Genomic DNA, 15256 nt, shown 5'->3' with positions numbered 1-15256 from the left:
AATAATGATAAAAGTATTTTAGAAAATACTAACGAATAAACGCCTACTTGACAACCTTTCAAAAATGACCGGTTGGTATCCATACGTTGGATTTAAAGAGCCTATAATTAAACAATATATCTCATGGTTTACATTGGTAGGTATTCAATAAAAATTATGGTGGATAAAGAAAAAAACTATAAATGTCTATTTCATTATATATTATTAGAAAAATAAAATATATTTATGCATTTCAGTTTGACCAGAAAACCTTCAAAATATTCTACTTATATAAACATTAATTTATCTACATATAAAGTTAGCAAAATTTACCGTACAACTCAAAATACTCAGTATAAATTAAAATCAATAAATAAAAAAAATTTAAAAACTTGAGACCATAATTTATTTATAATAACTAATATCCGTATTTATTCAAGAACACGTTGATAAAAAAAAAAAAAAAATACTTTTGATTCTACATGAATACATTACTGCATTTATGATGTCTATTTTATCATTAAAAATAAAAATGAAAAAAGTCAAACAATATTTAAAAAATAATCTTTTAAATATTATTTTTTTAAAAAAAGTGGTGAGTTTTATAGTTTTAACATTTATCATTTTAATTACCTATTTTATTATTATAAAATTATTAAAAAAGTTTTAAGTGAGTTATTGCGTTTAGCATGGAGTACTATTCAAAATACTACTTTTGTTGTATAGAAATATTAATATGATGATTCATTCTTGGAAAACTATAACTACAAAAGGCAAAAAACTAAAATAAAAATATTTTCAACTTTTTCCATTTATTCAATGATTTTTATTATGTATGTTTATTATAATTGCAGCTATTATATAGTCTTAGTTGAGAAACTTTAATTTAATATTGTGTTATCAAACGTTAACAAATTGTGCAAAAATAAAAAACTATAGTGTATGTTAACTGAGGAAACTTTTAACAGTTCCTGGTGAAAATTAAAACCTCAAGTTATACTATTCAAATCATTGCACATATTATAAGGATTAACTTTAAAACATTTTTTCAACTATTATAGCTTTGTAAGTTAACTTTTTTAATAATTGTCAATTTGGTTTTTTGTAATTTAATCATAAGCAAAATAACACAGTTTCTGTTTTTCCAATTATGATTTATAGAAAAATGGTGATCATTTTCCCTTAAAAATTATAAACATATACATATATTTAATTAAATAATAAATAAAACAGAAAACATAAAACAGTTTAAATTTGTTGTATTAATATATTATTGCTATTTTTCATCAAAATTTTATAGTTATATCCGTTATATTATAATTTAGCTGAAACGATAATTATTAATTACTAATTATGAATTGGTAAGAAGAATTTTTTTTTTTGCAGTTTAAAATTCTGAAATGAGATGCTTGCGGTGTGTTTTAATAAAAGAGATGAGAAATGAGTATTATGTATAAACAACTTAAAATATCGGAAGAGTCGGACCACTAGATAGTGCGTATACAAGTCATAAAGTTAGTGGATATTGAAATTCCCACGGGTAGCCGATTCCAATTTCAAATAGTTCTATAGATAAATTTTATGTTTATCTTTAGAAATATATTTCCCATATTCATGATAATATCTGTTGTATTTATTATTATAAACATTTTTAGTTATATAATTATTTGGTATCTGTCGTTAAGGAACAACATCGCAAATATTTTGTTCTATTTATTATTCTATACCTGATTTTTTATTGTAACTATGGCTAATAAATCAAAACCACAAGAGATTTTTTAATAATTACTGTATGGTTACAATTTTGAATTAAATACGTTGGATAACAATGATGATGAAAAAATCTCAAATTAATTGCAACAAATAAACGATGAAGGTACAAAATACAACACAAAAAAAAATAATTTATTAAATTTATTAGGACGATTCCCGAACGAAGTTTCGAAAACACTTCTTGCTGAATTTGATGTGATTAATAAAATTTTTGAAAATGAAACCAACGATGAGCCAAATTCTGAGGTTGTTTTAAATCTAAATTCAAACGACATGATAAAAAAAAAAAAATTAAAAAAATATGATACAGTATAACATAGTTAACTAGGTAGGTATACGAATATTTTTAATTTTCACTCTAATAATATACGTTCACACATGCACATAATATAGGTACTTCTGAGTATTATTTAATAAATTATACCATCGACATTCGACATAGATATAAGTACATATTATGTTATAATAGATGCTAAAAAATAATTTTAAAACTGTAGTCGAGTTTTCGTAGTCACGACTAACTATTTCAAATACAATCGATAATAATATATTATTATTGTTTTGATAAGGGTTGCATGTTGTAGGTTCAAACGAAGAATATATAAAGTGTGATGCTCATCCATGTAGAGAGAAAATGTTTGGAAATTGGCCAATTTTTGAGTTTTGCGTACATTTACATGATAAAAATAAATATCAGTAATATTTTTCTATACTACGGCAATAAATAATATACTTTTTGCATGGAACCCGTCTACTGAATTTGTTTGAAAATACGCTTCGAGTTAAACTTTAAAGCAGGCGTGACGTAGGAAACTAGGAATACATTACACCGTCGTAATGATTACGGTTAATATACGTCGTACGTTTTTCTGATTGGATTTAATATAATATGCCTAAATATATAGTTAAAAATCACTATGAATGTTAAATATAATATTATTTTGGTACTTTCTGTATAGTGTTAAGCGCGTAGACACGACGATAACAGCATAAATATATTTTCAGTGATTTCCTATGATAATAATTAATTATAATAACTTCTGATTACTTATATGCTATAGTTACTATAATATACATATCCGTACGACATGTCGCACAATGTATCCACACAATTAATTGTTGATTTCTCTCAAAACAAAAGTGCACTTTATTCAAACGCACAACGATAATCAATTACCAAATAAATAATTGTAACCGATACGCGTAATAGAATGTGCTAACTATAAATCGTATACACGTACCTGAAGTATATTTAAATCAAAATAAACATTACATGGTTTGCGCGGTTTGTGTTAAAAAATATTTGTATTTAGGCAATAATCATACCATAGTTACCAATATTATTTAGTTTTACTCATCAATAATCCATTACAGTGCGTTTGTGGTGAGACGATTAACTTTGAGAGTATTGTCTTGAAAATCAATTCTTATTACTTAAGCGATTATATCCGTATATCCGATGTTAATATTATGAAATTGAAAAAATATTTTACTAGATTAGCGTCTTACCTGATGATCGTAAAATTTAATACAAAAAATGATATTATTCGCATTCTACAGAAGTTGAAAAATCCATGTACCTATGTGTAATGTAATCAATGTAATCGTTTGTTATTAAGATACATTTAAAAAATTAAAACATAGAATATAAATATCCAGTTGAATTTATAAAATTTCATTACTTTTGGATCATTTTCCAGGTCACTGTTTAAAATTTTAAATAAGATTGAAATATTACATCAAATTTAATAATAAAAAGCGAGTAAAAAACCTATCCTATTAAAGTATTATATTGTTGTCATTGCCAATTATTCATTACACTTCTTTCATGAACTTTTCAAGTGAAATATTTTCAAACATTAATTTGTATTTTTAAGCTTATTAAAAAGCATTTCGTTCCGGTGACATATAGTTGAAAGATGGATGGGTTATGTGTAAAATCCTTTATTAATTGAGAGTTTCACCTAACTCAGTTATTTTTACTATTTTTATGTAGGTATTTCTTATTAAATATTGTTGAGTTTCCTAATAGATAAATAATAATAATTTTACAATATTTTTCAAAGTTCCATCAAAATAAAATGCATTGTGACATTTGTATTAATTATATTTTATACTCGTATAATAGCTGCTAGCTACTCTTGTTACTAGATAAATAACTTAAATAATTCTTTATACTTATTTTATAATACATATATTTTCTTCCGTCAAAAATTAACGTAAACAATAAAGTAAAACATAAAATCTGCAGGTATTGAAAATTTGAGAAAAATAAAATAAGATAGGTGAAGTAAAGCGATTTTATCATAGCTTAAATTTTCAACGTAAATAAAAAAAATGTATTACTTATATAGGTACCTAAATTTTACCGATTTAATATATTTTAAAATTTAATTTTAATTAAATTAAAAACTATAATAATATATTAATATGTACGCAAAGCGTATATTATATTATATTACCTATAGCAGTACATATAATATTTATATAACACTCAACTGCTCTGGTCCTCAGGCTATCAAACTTTAAATGCAGTACCTAGTGAGGTATAGATAGGTATCTTGTTTTATTTAACATTTTCCACGTTCATAAATCATAATAATAAACGAACTTTTAATTGCTAGGAATAATACCAGAAAAGCATAAACAACATAGGCATCTACCTACTTACAAATATGTATATAAATCTAATAATGAAATATTGACAACATTTCCTAGTTAAACAAATTATTTTATGCAATCAAGCGAAATTAATAATTAGAAATTCATGAACAATTTTTTTTTTACATTTAAGATTTTAATATTTTACAAAAGATTTCTTATTAATTTTTCTACTTTAAATAAAAATAAAAAGCTTACCGAGAAGTCATATTGATTTTTTTGAGACCGTTTGAGGTTTACATTTTTATTATGCTATTCACTCGTAAATTAGCTATCTATTTATCCATTTGATGTTTTGATATTTTTTTGTAATTAAAAAACGATTAACTGCAAATTGATACTTGAAATTTTCAATAATTGTTAATGTTTGCATTTCCTACGAATAATATAATATTCTAAAGAGTTGAACTATTTTTAGTTTTACTTCTATCAATGTCGATATAAATGTTTTCACTCGGTTAAAAAGCTAGAAAATTTTCTGCAAGAATATCTTAAGTTATGTTTTTATATGTAAGAAAATATTAAAAATATGTAAACACATTTTTTTTTCGTGCATTTGAAGTTAAAATTTTGATGCAATTATCTATTATTTCAACAGTGAATAACAGCGATAATTATTCAGCAATAATTAAAAAAGCATAAGTCGTAAGGACTTAAGTCTTAAGTTTTTTTAAGTGATTAACAAATTATTTTTATACAGTCATTTTTGAATTTTTCTCAAATTGATATAGGTATATATATAAACTATCAAATGCTTCACTACCTTCAACAAAAGTACTATTTTATCTGTATAGTATTAATTATAAGTTTTCTATATATATTCAAAATTAAAATTAATTATTTGGTTTATAAGGTAAATTGAATATCGAAGGTACTAGTAATAGAGTATTGAGGTAAACCACATATTATTGAAATTTTTTCACTTAATTCATAGTTTATTCGAACGTTTTGACTTAGGTTTTTTAAATATGAATTGAATAAATCGTATGCCTCTTTCCTTTAATACTAAATTGTTTTAAATTTTGCAGCAATATTTTATGGTCAAAATAAAATTGTCAAATTCTATTGCTAGTTTCAAATAAACAATTGCACAATTTTAAATAGTGTTGTTCAAGTTTTTCATTTAGTGGATGTTTCTTCACCGATAGGTAAAATTTATCTCCATGACAAATAAATAAAATAATTGCAGTTGTTGTTCAGAGTTTAAACTTTTTGGTTTTCGACTATTTTATGTCTAAAGTTATTTTGTTTATTATTTTTATATATTTGTTCGTGGCAGAATTTACAGCGGAATTTTTCATTATTGTCTATTGATGACCATTCGTAGTTCTTTAATTAAAATGATAATTTTGCACAATTAAAAATTTATCATATTATTTTTTTGGATCAATGAGTTGTTTCAATTGAATATTGAATGGTGTTTAAATTGATAACTGTATATATAAAAATAAAATGGCCGGTTTAAGATACATGAGCAGAAAAATGCTTTAAAAACTGTTGATGTATTAGATTTTAAAACTATATGATCAGAATAGGATCATCCTATTTTTTTTTTTATGTAATTAAAAATTTAATGGAACCAATAAACTCATATTCATTTATTGAATTATAATACAATACCTAACAATGTTTATTTCTTGCAATATATAAAATTAAATATATTATCAATAGAAAGATCTATTATTACACAACTCAATATAACAACGAAACGTGTAACATCAAAAAGGTTGAGTTCAAGTAACTATAACAATAAAACAAAATAATCACAATAAAATAGATAATACTAATTCATTGTAAAAATAACAAAAAAAAAAAAAAATAACAAAAATATAACTAAATAAACAAAACTTTAATTATTTAATTTTATCTTTTTAAACTTTTATTAGGGTTTACAATTAAATTTTTTTTTTTTTATAATATTCATTTTGATTACAAAAGTTGTCAATTTTAATATTATATTTTTGTAACAATTAAATGTTATTAAAAAATCGGCTTTTAGAATTAAAACGGTTGATATAACCTAGTTTTATAATCATGTATTATATAATGATCTTCAAGATTAACTTTACACACATGTATATTAAATTAAAACGTATATAAATAGATCATGAAGATTATTATCCTTAGGTTCCTTATTTATTAAACTTGTAGGATAGAAACTTGTGCGGTACAATATTTATAGTAATAATAAAATTAATAGTTACAATTAATACATTAATATGAGTACAAAAGGTAGCAAAACACAATTTAGAACTATAAAATGTAAAGATAGATTGTGCGAGAGGAGTTAATTAAAATATTTTCCTGGTATTATTTTGTCTAAAATATGACGAAGAATTTCAAATTAAAAGATTATATTTCATACTAATTTATTATTGGATTATGTATGCTTTTTAAATTTGAGTCAATGATTAAAATTACACAGATATTTATCGGTATCTACTTTATTAAAAGATTAATAATTAAGTACACGGATGACTTAAATATTTGCAGTTTAATGTAATAAATAATAAAAAGAATTATGTAGAAATATCTTTTATTTCATTAAAAGTCATTGATTTAAATTTATTTCAATTAAGTTGTAAATCACTACTGTCACACTAGCATTTAACTTTATTCAGAAATATACTGCAGGGCGGTTCTTTTATCAAGCCACACCCATTACTTATTTCAAAGAGTATTGACTTTTTTCAAATATTTTTTTTTCAGAATTTTAGATCCACGCTGTTCTAGAACTTTATAACTCTTTCATATTTTTCACTCTTATATTTATTAGGTAAATTACTATCATTTTTTGATTTTCAAATGACAACCTAAATACTTAAAATTTCATAAATTAATAAAGCTATTTTTTTGTGAATGATAATTCATTACATTCAAATTTTCATTTTTCCTTAATCCGTTGATGAGATTTTTCTTTTCAAAATTGAGTGATTTTGAGATGGTTATTGTGTGTAAACATAAGCGTGTGCACGGGGGAGGCAGCTACCTCCCTTGAGATATTGTCCGCTTTCCCGAGATCTTATATTAGGTATACACTAATACCTACCAATTTTGATAATATTTAAATAATATGTTCAATATCAATAGACATGCAGGGTATGCTATTAAAATATTAAATATAGTTAGTATTATGTTATAAATAACAATATATAATTACTAATTAGTTTGATAGTATATTATATTTTAAAAATTGATCAAATTATGTTTTGTTTTATTATGTTTTCTTAATCCTTAAAGATATTATTATTAAAATTTAAAAAGAACTTACAGAAAATTTTTTTTAGTAATTTTATGTTTAACCTAATATAACCTTATATCTATTTGATTTTGCGTAAGGATTTATTTCAATGATCGTTGCCTCTCATCAAGGTTTTGAAAAAATTGGGCGGAGAGAATTGGAGTCTAGAGCCTAAACCTCCTTAACTAAAGAGTAAAGGTATTACCTCCCCTGCCAAAAAGGGCCAAATGTAAGCTCCTACAAGAATAACCTTTTTACCTGAATCATCAGTAAATGTAAACTCCTACAACAAAAACTTTTTTACATTTTTGCCTGAAAATTAAAGATACGTAATCTCCTACATAGGCATTTTTACCTAAAAAAAAATAGGTTACCTAATATTATTTAAATTCACGACTTTGGAGTTGAAAAGCTCAAAAAGTTAAAAATGATCATTACTTGAAAACAATAAGTATATATACTTAATACAAACACTTGAATAGTGTTTATACGCTGTATGATGATTCTTGATGGCTAAGTTATTACCTATATCCATATTATATATTATAATATTATATGTCCATATAATTCATTAATATATTTTTCCACTCTATCACTCACAGGATTTGCTCGGCGACCCTGTCCATTTCCTATTGAGTGCTATTTTTGTATTAAATTGTGCTATCTTACAGAAGTATGAGTGGTATCCTTTTTTATAGGAGTTAACACTATTTTTTTGTAGGAGTTACTTAACACTATGTCTTTGCAGGAGATTACATTACATTTGTAGGAGTTTACCATTCCCCCCAAAAAGACTTGCGCACGCTTATGTGTGTAAATGTATAAATACATATACCGCAGGCATTAGGATTTTTATGACCCAGGGCAAAAGATATTAAACTTTTAAAATCAATTCAAGTAGGTAGGTACAGTATGCTTAAGTTATCCCCTTAAATGTATTGTATAAATGTATATAATACCCATTTGGTTGGGTGTCGCGTAGTTCGCCCCACTAAAGGTGATCTCGGCACTGGTCATAATAATACTTATCAGTTATGAAGACCAGAAGTTAAAAGTACCTAAGAAATTCTACACACAGATAATACATATTGTTCAAAATTCAAGGTATACGTAATAGCGATGATCATTGTACCCGCTCGTTGCAATAACTTATTGTCATAATCAATATAATATTATATTTTAAGTAATTGGACCATTAGTGTCACATGTCGCATACTCACGTGTGATCCCCTCAATCCGACTACACGTCTTTGGAGTAGGCACAGACAAGACGTGACAACTGTTACAGTACAATAAGGTGTCGTCTGATCGAGGTGATTTGCAATTAGATAAAACTATATAGACACATTTACTAGTTTGTTCTGTGCACTAAGATTTAAGATAATGCCTACCATCTCAATTTATTCTACGCTTATGTCATGCTTTGGGCGATTATAAATTTCACCGGTACGTTTTTTTTTTTTACCCGAGAAAAAAAAATGTAAATTTCACCAGTAACCTACGTATTTTTGACCTGAAAACATATTAACTCCGCTGATGGTAAAATAAGTAACTATACTAACTAGTGATCATTATTAATTATTATTTATTACATATTTGTTTTAAATTTGTATAAAAATTGATATGATTATATAAATTTTAAATATATTAACTATGTATAAATAAAAAATCTGTACATAAATAATGTACTTATTACCTATAGTAACTTATTATTTTTATTACTATTATTCCTTAATGGTTTTATTCTTATTGCGCTATGTTTATTAATTTTATTTCAATTTTTTTTCAACTTACTTTAGTGATCATTATTAATTATTATTAAAGCGCGGATTTTTATGCACTTAAAAGTATCGAAATATGGCATATAATATGCAGTCAAAATAATGAAAATATGCAGTCAAAATTATGAAAATATGCAAAAATATACAAAAATTTTTTATTTATTTAAAATTTACAATAAAACTTATAATAATTAATTACTTAAATACTTAATAATAAATCATTTCTAAACTTAATTTATTTTTAAAATTCTATTTATTATTAAAATTAATAATCATATGCATTTCAAGTTTTTCTTCTGTGAAGTTGTATCATTTATCGATTAACATATTTTTAAAGACTGAGAACGAACGTTTGACGTCAACCGAAGTTATTGGGGCATATTTGAAGCAACTTAGTATTGTCGGATCTTGATAAAGATCTTCAAGATGAACGTTTTCACTTAATAACACTGAATTAATTTTTCGTAGAATTTTCAGACCTTCATTTTTATTGGAAAGCTCGTTTAATTTTGTTGTAAGTGTTACACCTTTCAATCCAGGAATAGAATGCATTTTTTCTTTCGTTTCGTCAATTATTGAAAAGTTTAGATATAAAGTCATATTTCGAGTTTCCAGTTTTTTTTATGACTATTTTTATCACTAAAAATGCCAAATGAATAGATATAAATTTTAAATCATTCTACTCGACAAAATATTATCCTATACATTTTTTTAAATTTTCGCTTCAATATGCAATAAATTTTGAATTTTGTCAAAATATGCAAAAATATGCAATAACCTTCAAATATGCAGAAATATGCAAAAAAAAATTTCACCATTAGCTTCAAATTATGATAATTCGTGGAGATAACTGACAAAAATCCAAAAATATTAAAAGGAAAAAAATATGCAATGGCATAGAAATCCGCGCTCTAATTATTATATATATTTTTTAAATTTGCGTAAAAAAATGTTAAAAGTAGATTTAACTAAAATCTAGTATAAGTTGAGGCTAGACCTCAACGAATAAACTCTTCCTCCCAAATCAAACTACCACCACCTATAGGCTATACCCAATTCACTAGCATTGTTAAGAACTATAAGGTCTTCTGTGATAAGATTTAATAACATTAAGGAAATAAAAAAAAAAAGGGAACCATGTTTATGCAAAGTTCCATCAACGATATCAAACTATTCACTAGCCCTGCTCATTTTTTTTCGCACTGTAATTAAATTGCTACAATCCAATAAAGCTGATTTTCATACTATCAACTCAGAGTCTTTAAAGTTATCATTAAAAACCTTCAACACTCAAAACTCCAATTTTTGAAATCAAAAATTAACTAACAGCTCTAGGACATAAGCCACAAAACATGCAAAAGTACCTAGGCAAGTCAATGAAAATATGTAAATCAAGTTTAGTTAAGTTAAAAGAGCACAAGATTGATAAGTAAGAAGTCAACCGTTAACAAATTATAAATTTAACTCAATAAGTTAAAATTTAATATACTTAGAAAAAAAAAATACTAACTTAACTCAGCTTAAAAAAAGTTAATCTATTTATTTTTTTTTAATTAGTATGTAACTCACATAAAGAATGATTACTTATGTCTTTCTAATTTACTAAATTAAAAAACAATTTTATTATATTTTTATCATGATGCACATTGTACAGTATTTATACCCTTTTACGTTACATGATATTATTAATTTAAACTACTATACATATCTCAAATTAATAATTTAACTAATATTATATTTTCATATAATATAGTAATTAAAGGTCATAAAACATTAAAACGATACAATTTATAATTCATAATTTTATTAAAAAAATGTCTAATATCAACTGCAAAAAGCTAAGTCATTTCAACTGTCAATTAAACTCTTCAAGTTCATATGCTGATTAGAATGTAAATTAACCAGTTAAGTTAAAAAGTAAAAAAAAAATTAACCTTTGATTTTTAGTATATAATAGATACGAAGTATCAATAAAGTAGATATGTCAAAGAAAGTATAGATAAGATTTAAAATAATAATACCTGCTATACAAAGTTGTCTCCATACTAGATACTTTTATTATAAAGACAAGCCATAATGTCTTTGGCCATTATAAACATGCAATGCGTACTTGGAGTCAACAATAAATCATGATTAAAGAGATGTCTATATAGTAGACACAAGAACATGAACAACTCAGCGCTGGATTTTTAAAAATTCAAAATGTATGCAAACCAACAAGTCGAAAAACTAACAAGTAGCCGGAACGTAATTATTATCAACTATCTATAGATTACGGTGATATCGAATATGAAAAGCAAAATAGAATATTGGAATCATTTAAAGTTTAACTGTATTTACGTAAAAGGCTAGCAGAAAAAACAACTTCTTGTAGAGTAAATACCTCACTTCACAGTCATCAACATTCAAGACTTGATCTGCCCACAATTGGATCAAATATGTAATGACAAAACCTTACTTAACTGTATTTTTCGTATGGAGTATAATCATAAACAATGTACAAAGTTTTTGCTATAAGAAAATGGTTTGTAAATAATGCATTAGACTTATAATTCAATTGTACAATATTTTTTTTTTTTTAATAAACGTACCAATATTATATTTTCACATTAAAAGAAAAAAAAATAATTCATAAGATTGTATACAATATATTTTGATAAAACATAATAATATATTAAAGCATTGCTTTATATAATATGTTAACGTAAATATATTAATATTTACATGATTTTTAATTAAATTCTAATATTGACTTCCATGACCTTTATACTAAAAATAAAATAATTTAACTTAAAACTGTCAACGGTACAAATAATAAATTATATAGCACCATAAGTTATGGTTGATAACAATTTTTTTTTAAACTATTATTTTAAAATGAATTAAGAAAACAGAAGTATAATAGAACTAAATAAATAACAACAAATAGTAAAAAAAAAAACAAAAAAAAAAATAAAAAAAATACTACTGTAATATTATTTAAAATTTTTTTTTTCCAATCTTTAAACTATAATAAATATAATTTAAATGTATTTATATAGTGCATTTTTTGGGTTTTTAAATCATTTTTGCATTTTTTTAAGGGTATATTTTGAGATTTTTTAAAGCATTAAAATTCCAGCTCTAGTAATGAATAAAAATAAGGTGGTGAATGATTTTAAAAATAGGAGGCGAGTTAATTTAAAAACATGAGATTAACAATTGTAAATTTGATGTAATTATTGTATTTTCGTAAGAATACATGTATAATATATTATATTTGATTTGATACATTCAATTCATTACTTAAATATTATTTGATGTGATAATTTTAACACAAGGGTGAGTACAAGAATTTTTTCCTTTTATATTCAATTATAGATTAATGTGATCCATATTCAATAAAGATAACACCTATTTTTCTTTTGAATTTGACACACTAGAAATAGTTGTTATCTTGTATGTTGAAACGATTAATATATTTTTAGAAATTATGTAATAATAATATTTAATTTCAGAAAAGAATTAAAAATTTTAACTACAATAAGTGCACAATAATTGGGTGTGAACATACTAACATAGTGAGCGACTGAACACATTTGTGGGTATTTTTGTGTGTTGTGTGGGTTTTATAGATGCTGTAAGTTTGATATTTTAATAATTGGATGAAATGTAACTATTTAATATTAATTGAGTTAATTTTAAAGGTTATTTAAATTAATTAAAATGTTAATTATAATGGTCTATTTTAATGTACTAATATGTACTATATAAAACTATATATTATATATATTATATATATATCATTTAAGTATTTTGTGATCTAGTGATCCTTTTGTCGTCATAGCTGTTAAACATTAATTTCTTTGTCTTGATCGTCATTATCTGGTGTTTGAACGATTGAATGGAAACATTTTCTTTATATGCTTCTACTCCAGCTTCTTTAAACAAACACTTTTTATGAAAGTTAAATGACATGTGGTTCTTAACCACATGACCTCTAAAACTTTTACTCAAAATGTATGGATACAACTTGGCTTTTAGTGTACATAACTCGGCTATTTAAGACTCATCAGTCTCATCAAAAAACAGCTCTGGGATCTTTTCTCTCTTTCTAAAATAAAACGAGGATGGTCTCATGGTAAGTTGGACTAGTCGATTTGGTTAAGTAGGTTAGGGTTATCCTTCAAATTGTTGTAAAAATCAATTGTATTGATATGATACACTAATGAATCTAAAAATAATAAAATAGTAAATACAAAAAAAGATGAGATATTGGAAAAAAATTACCAGTGTACATGAGATTGATCTTGTCACCATAATGATTTTCATAACATTGTAATGATAGTCGTACGTCAGGTTCTTTGAAACATTTAATAATGTAAATCTTAAATAAAAACAAAATATTTAAATATGTAAATAGGTTAATTTTAAGATGACGCTGCACTCGCATGTGTTATCTCTGTCTTACATACATACAACATGGAAAATTTTTGTTCTGCAGAATTTATTTTATTTTGTAAGCTTTAACATTAGAGTAAATTTACCTATTATCAAACTTAATTGTAAGAATTTTATATTGGCAATGACATAGGCTTTTGTTAATATTATAATTTTAAAGTGAGTTATGAGCATTTTAAAGTTTCAATATCGTATATGGCTATAACTCAGCTTAAAATTAAAATATCAATAAAATCCTATGTCATTGCCTAGATAAAATTAGTATCTTTAAGTTTGATAATAGGTAAATTTACTCTAATGTTAAAGATAACAACATAAAATGGATTCTGCTGAACGAAAATTTGCTATGTTGTATGTATGTAAGACAGTGACAACACATGGGGGTACGGCGTCCTCTTAAGTATATATATTTACCAATATTGATGAACTTATTGAATTTGGCAGCTTTTGTTTTACAAATTATATCCTCATTATACATATATAATATTAATATAAATGTATATATTAATATAATATTATATATTTTAAATGTAGTTCTATTGATTGGTTTTCGGAGACAATTATCGCTTGATACAAGCTCCAATTTAATTCGTCCAAGTACATTTTTCATGGTTTTACCTGAAAAATTACAAGGAAATTAATAAAAAATAATATAATTATAATTTATAATGCCATACCAAAATAGGTGTTGTTCATCAACTTAAAGAATTCTTTCTCAAATTTGTTTGAAAATTTTAATCTTATCTCAGTATTAAATTTAATGTATTCAGCTAATCAAGGAAATTGATCAAATTGCACAACTCTATATCCCTATAATATAGATGTACATGTTATAAATGTGAAATAAAAATACAATAAATATTTACTTTTTCCACTTTCAATCCGTTTTTATAGCCTGTTGATGATAACTATAGAGACATAGTTTGTCTTCTTCTCAAATATGGCTATGAGTTTTTTTACTGAAAAACCAAACAACTGGAACACACAAATTTGACAAATTTACTAGAAAAACCAAAATTATATAAATTATCATCAAATCAGATACTATCTAGCAACAAATTCATCATTAAATTCATTAAAAAACCCTTAAAACATCATCATTTCTGATATTAAAATCATGTGAGACATGTTAGAATAAATGTAGGTAATGGTATATACAATATATATACATTACAATAACATCTTATGTTCAAAGAATGAAAAATTATTATTCCCCATTAAATATTTTTAGAACAAATAACTGGAACCCTCAATTTTAACAAATGCATAATTGAAACTAAAATTACACAGATTATCATCAGATCAGATACTATCTAGCATGCTTCGTTCAGATTTACGTATTGCTTTATTTGATTTACTAATTTATAGATTATTTATTTTG

General features: G+C 24.3%; 1 long non-coding RNA gene across 5 annotated transcripts in view; it reads right to left on the bottom strand.

Annotated features, from left to right (window-relative positions):
* Positions 1 to 13161: 13161 nt before the first annotated feature.
* LOC112601435 overlaps positions 13162 to 15256 on the bottom strand; it is an 8665-nt gene continuing 6570 nt past the window's right edge. For 4 of the 5 annotated variants that reach the window (XR_003115051.1, XR_003115052.1, XR_003115054.1 and 1 more), the window contains 5 exons: positions 14742 to 14850; positions 14553 to 14685; positions 14290 to 14493; positions 13705 to 13801; positions 13162 to 13648 (listed from right to left, as the gene is read on the bottom strand). This is a non-coding gene — a long non-coding RNA (uncharacterized LOC112601435). Of the gene's footprint in view, positions 13649 to 13704; positions 13802 to 14289; positions 14494 to 14552; positions 14686 to 14741; positions 14878 to 15256 lie in introns of all 5 variants that reach the window. The other variant, XR_003115053.1, reaches the window with a different exon arrangement.

This window comes from Melanaphis sacchari, unplaced genomic scaffold (assembly GCF_002803265.2).
Source record: "Melanaphis sacchari strain LSU unplaced genomic scaffold, SCAv2.0 Contig78_pilon_pilon, whole genome shotgun sequence".
NCBI classification, from domain to species: domain Eukaryota; kingdom Metazoa; phylum Arthropoda; class Insecta; order Hemiptera; family Aphididae; genus Melanaphis; species Melanaphis sacchari.
The sequence above is the reverse complement of the archived record's forward strand: the minus strand, read 5'-3'. Positions and strand labels throughout refer to the sequence as shown.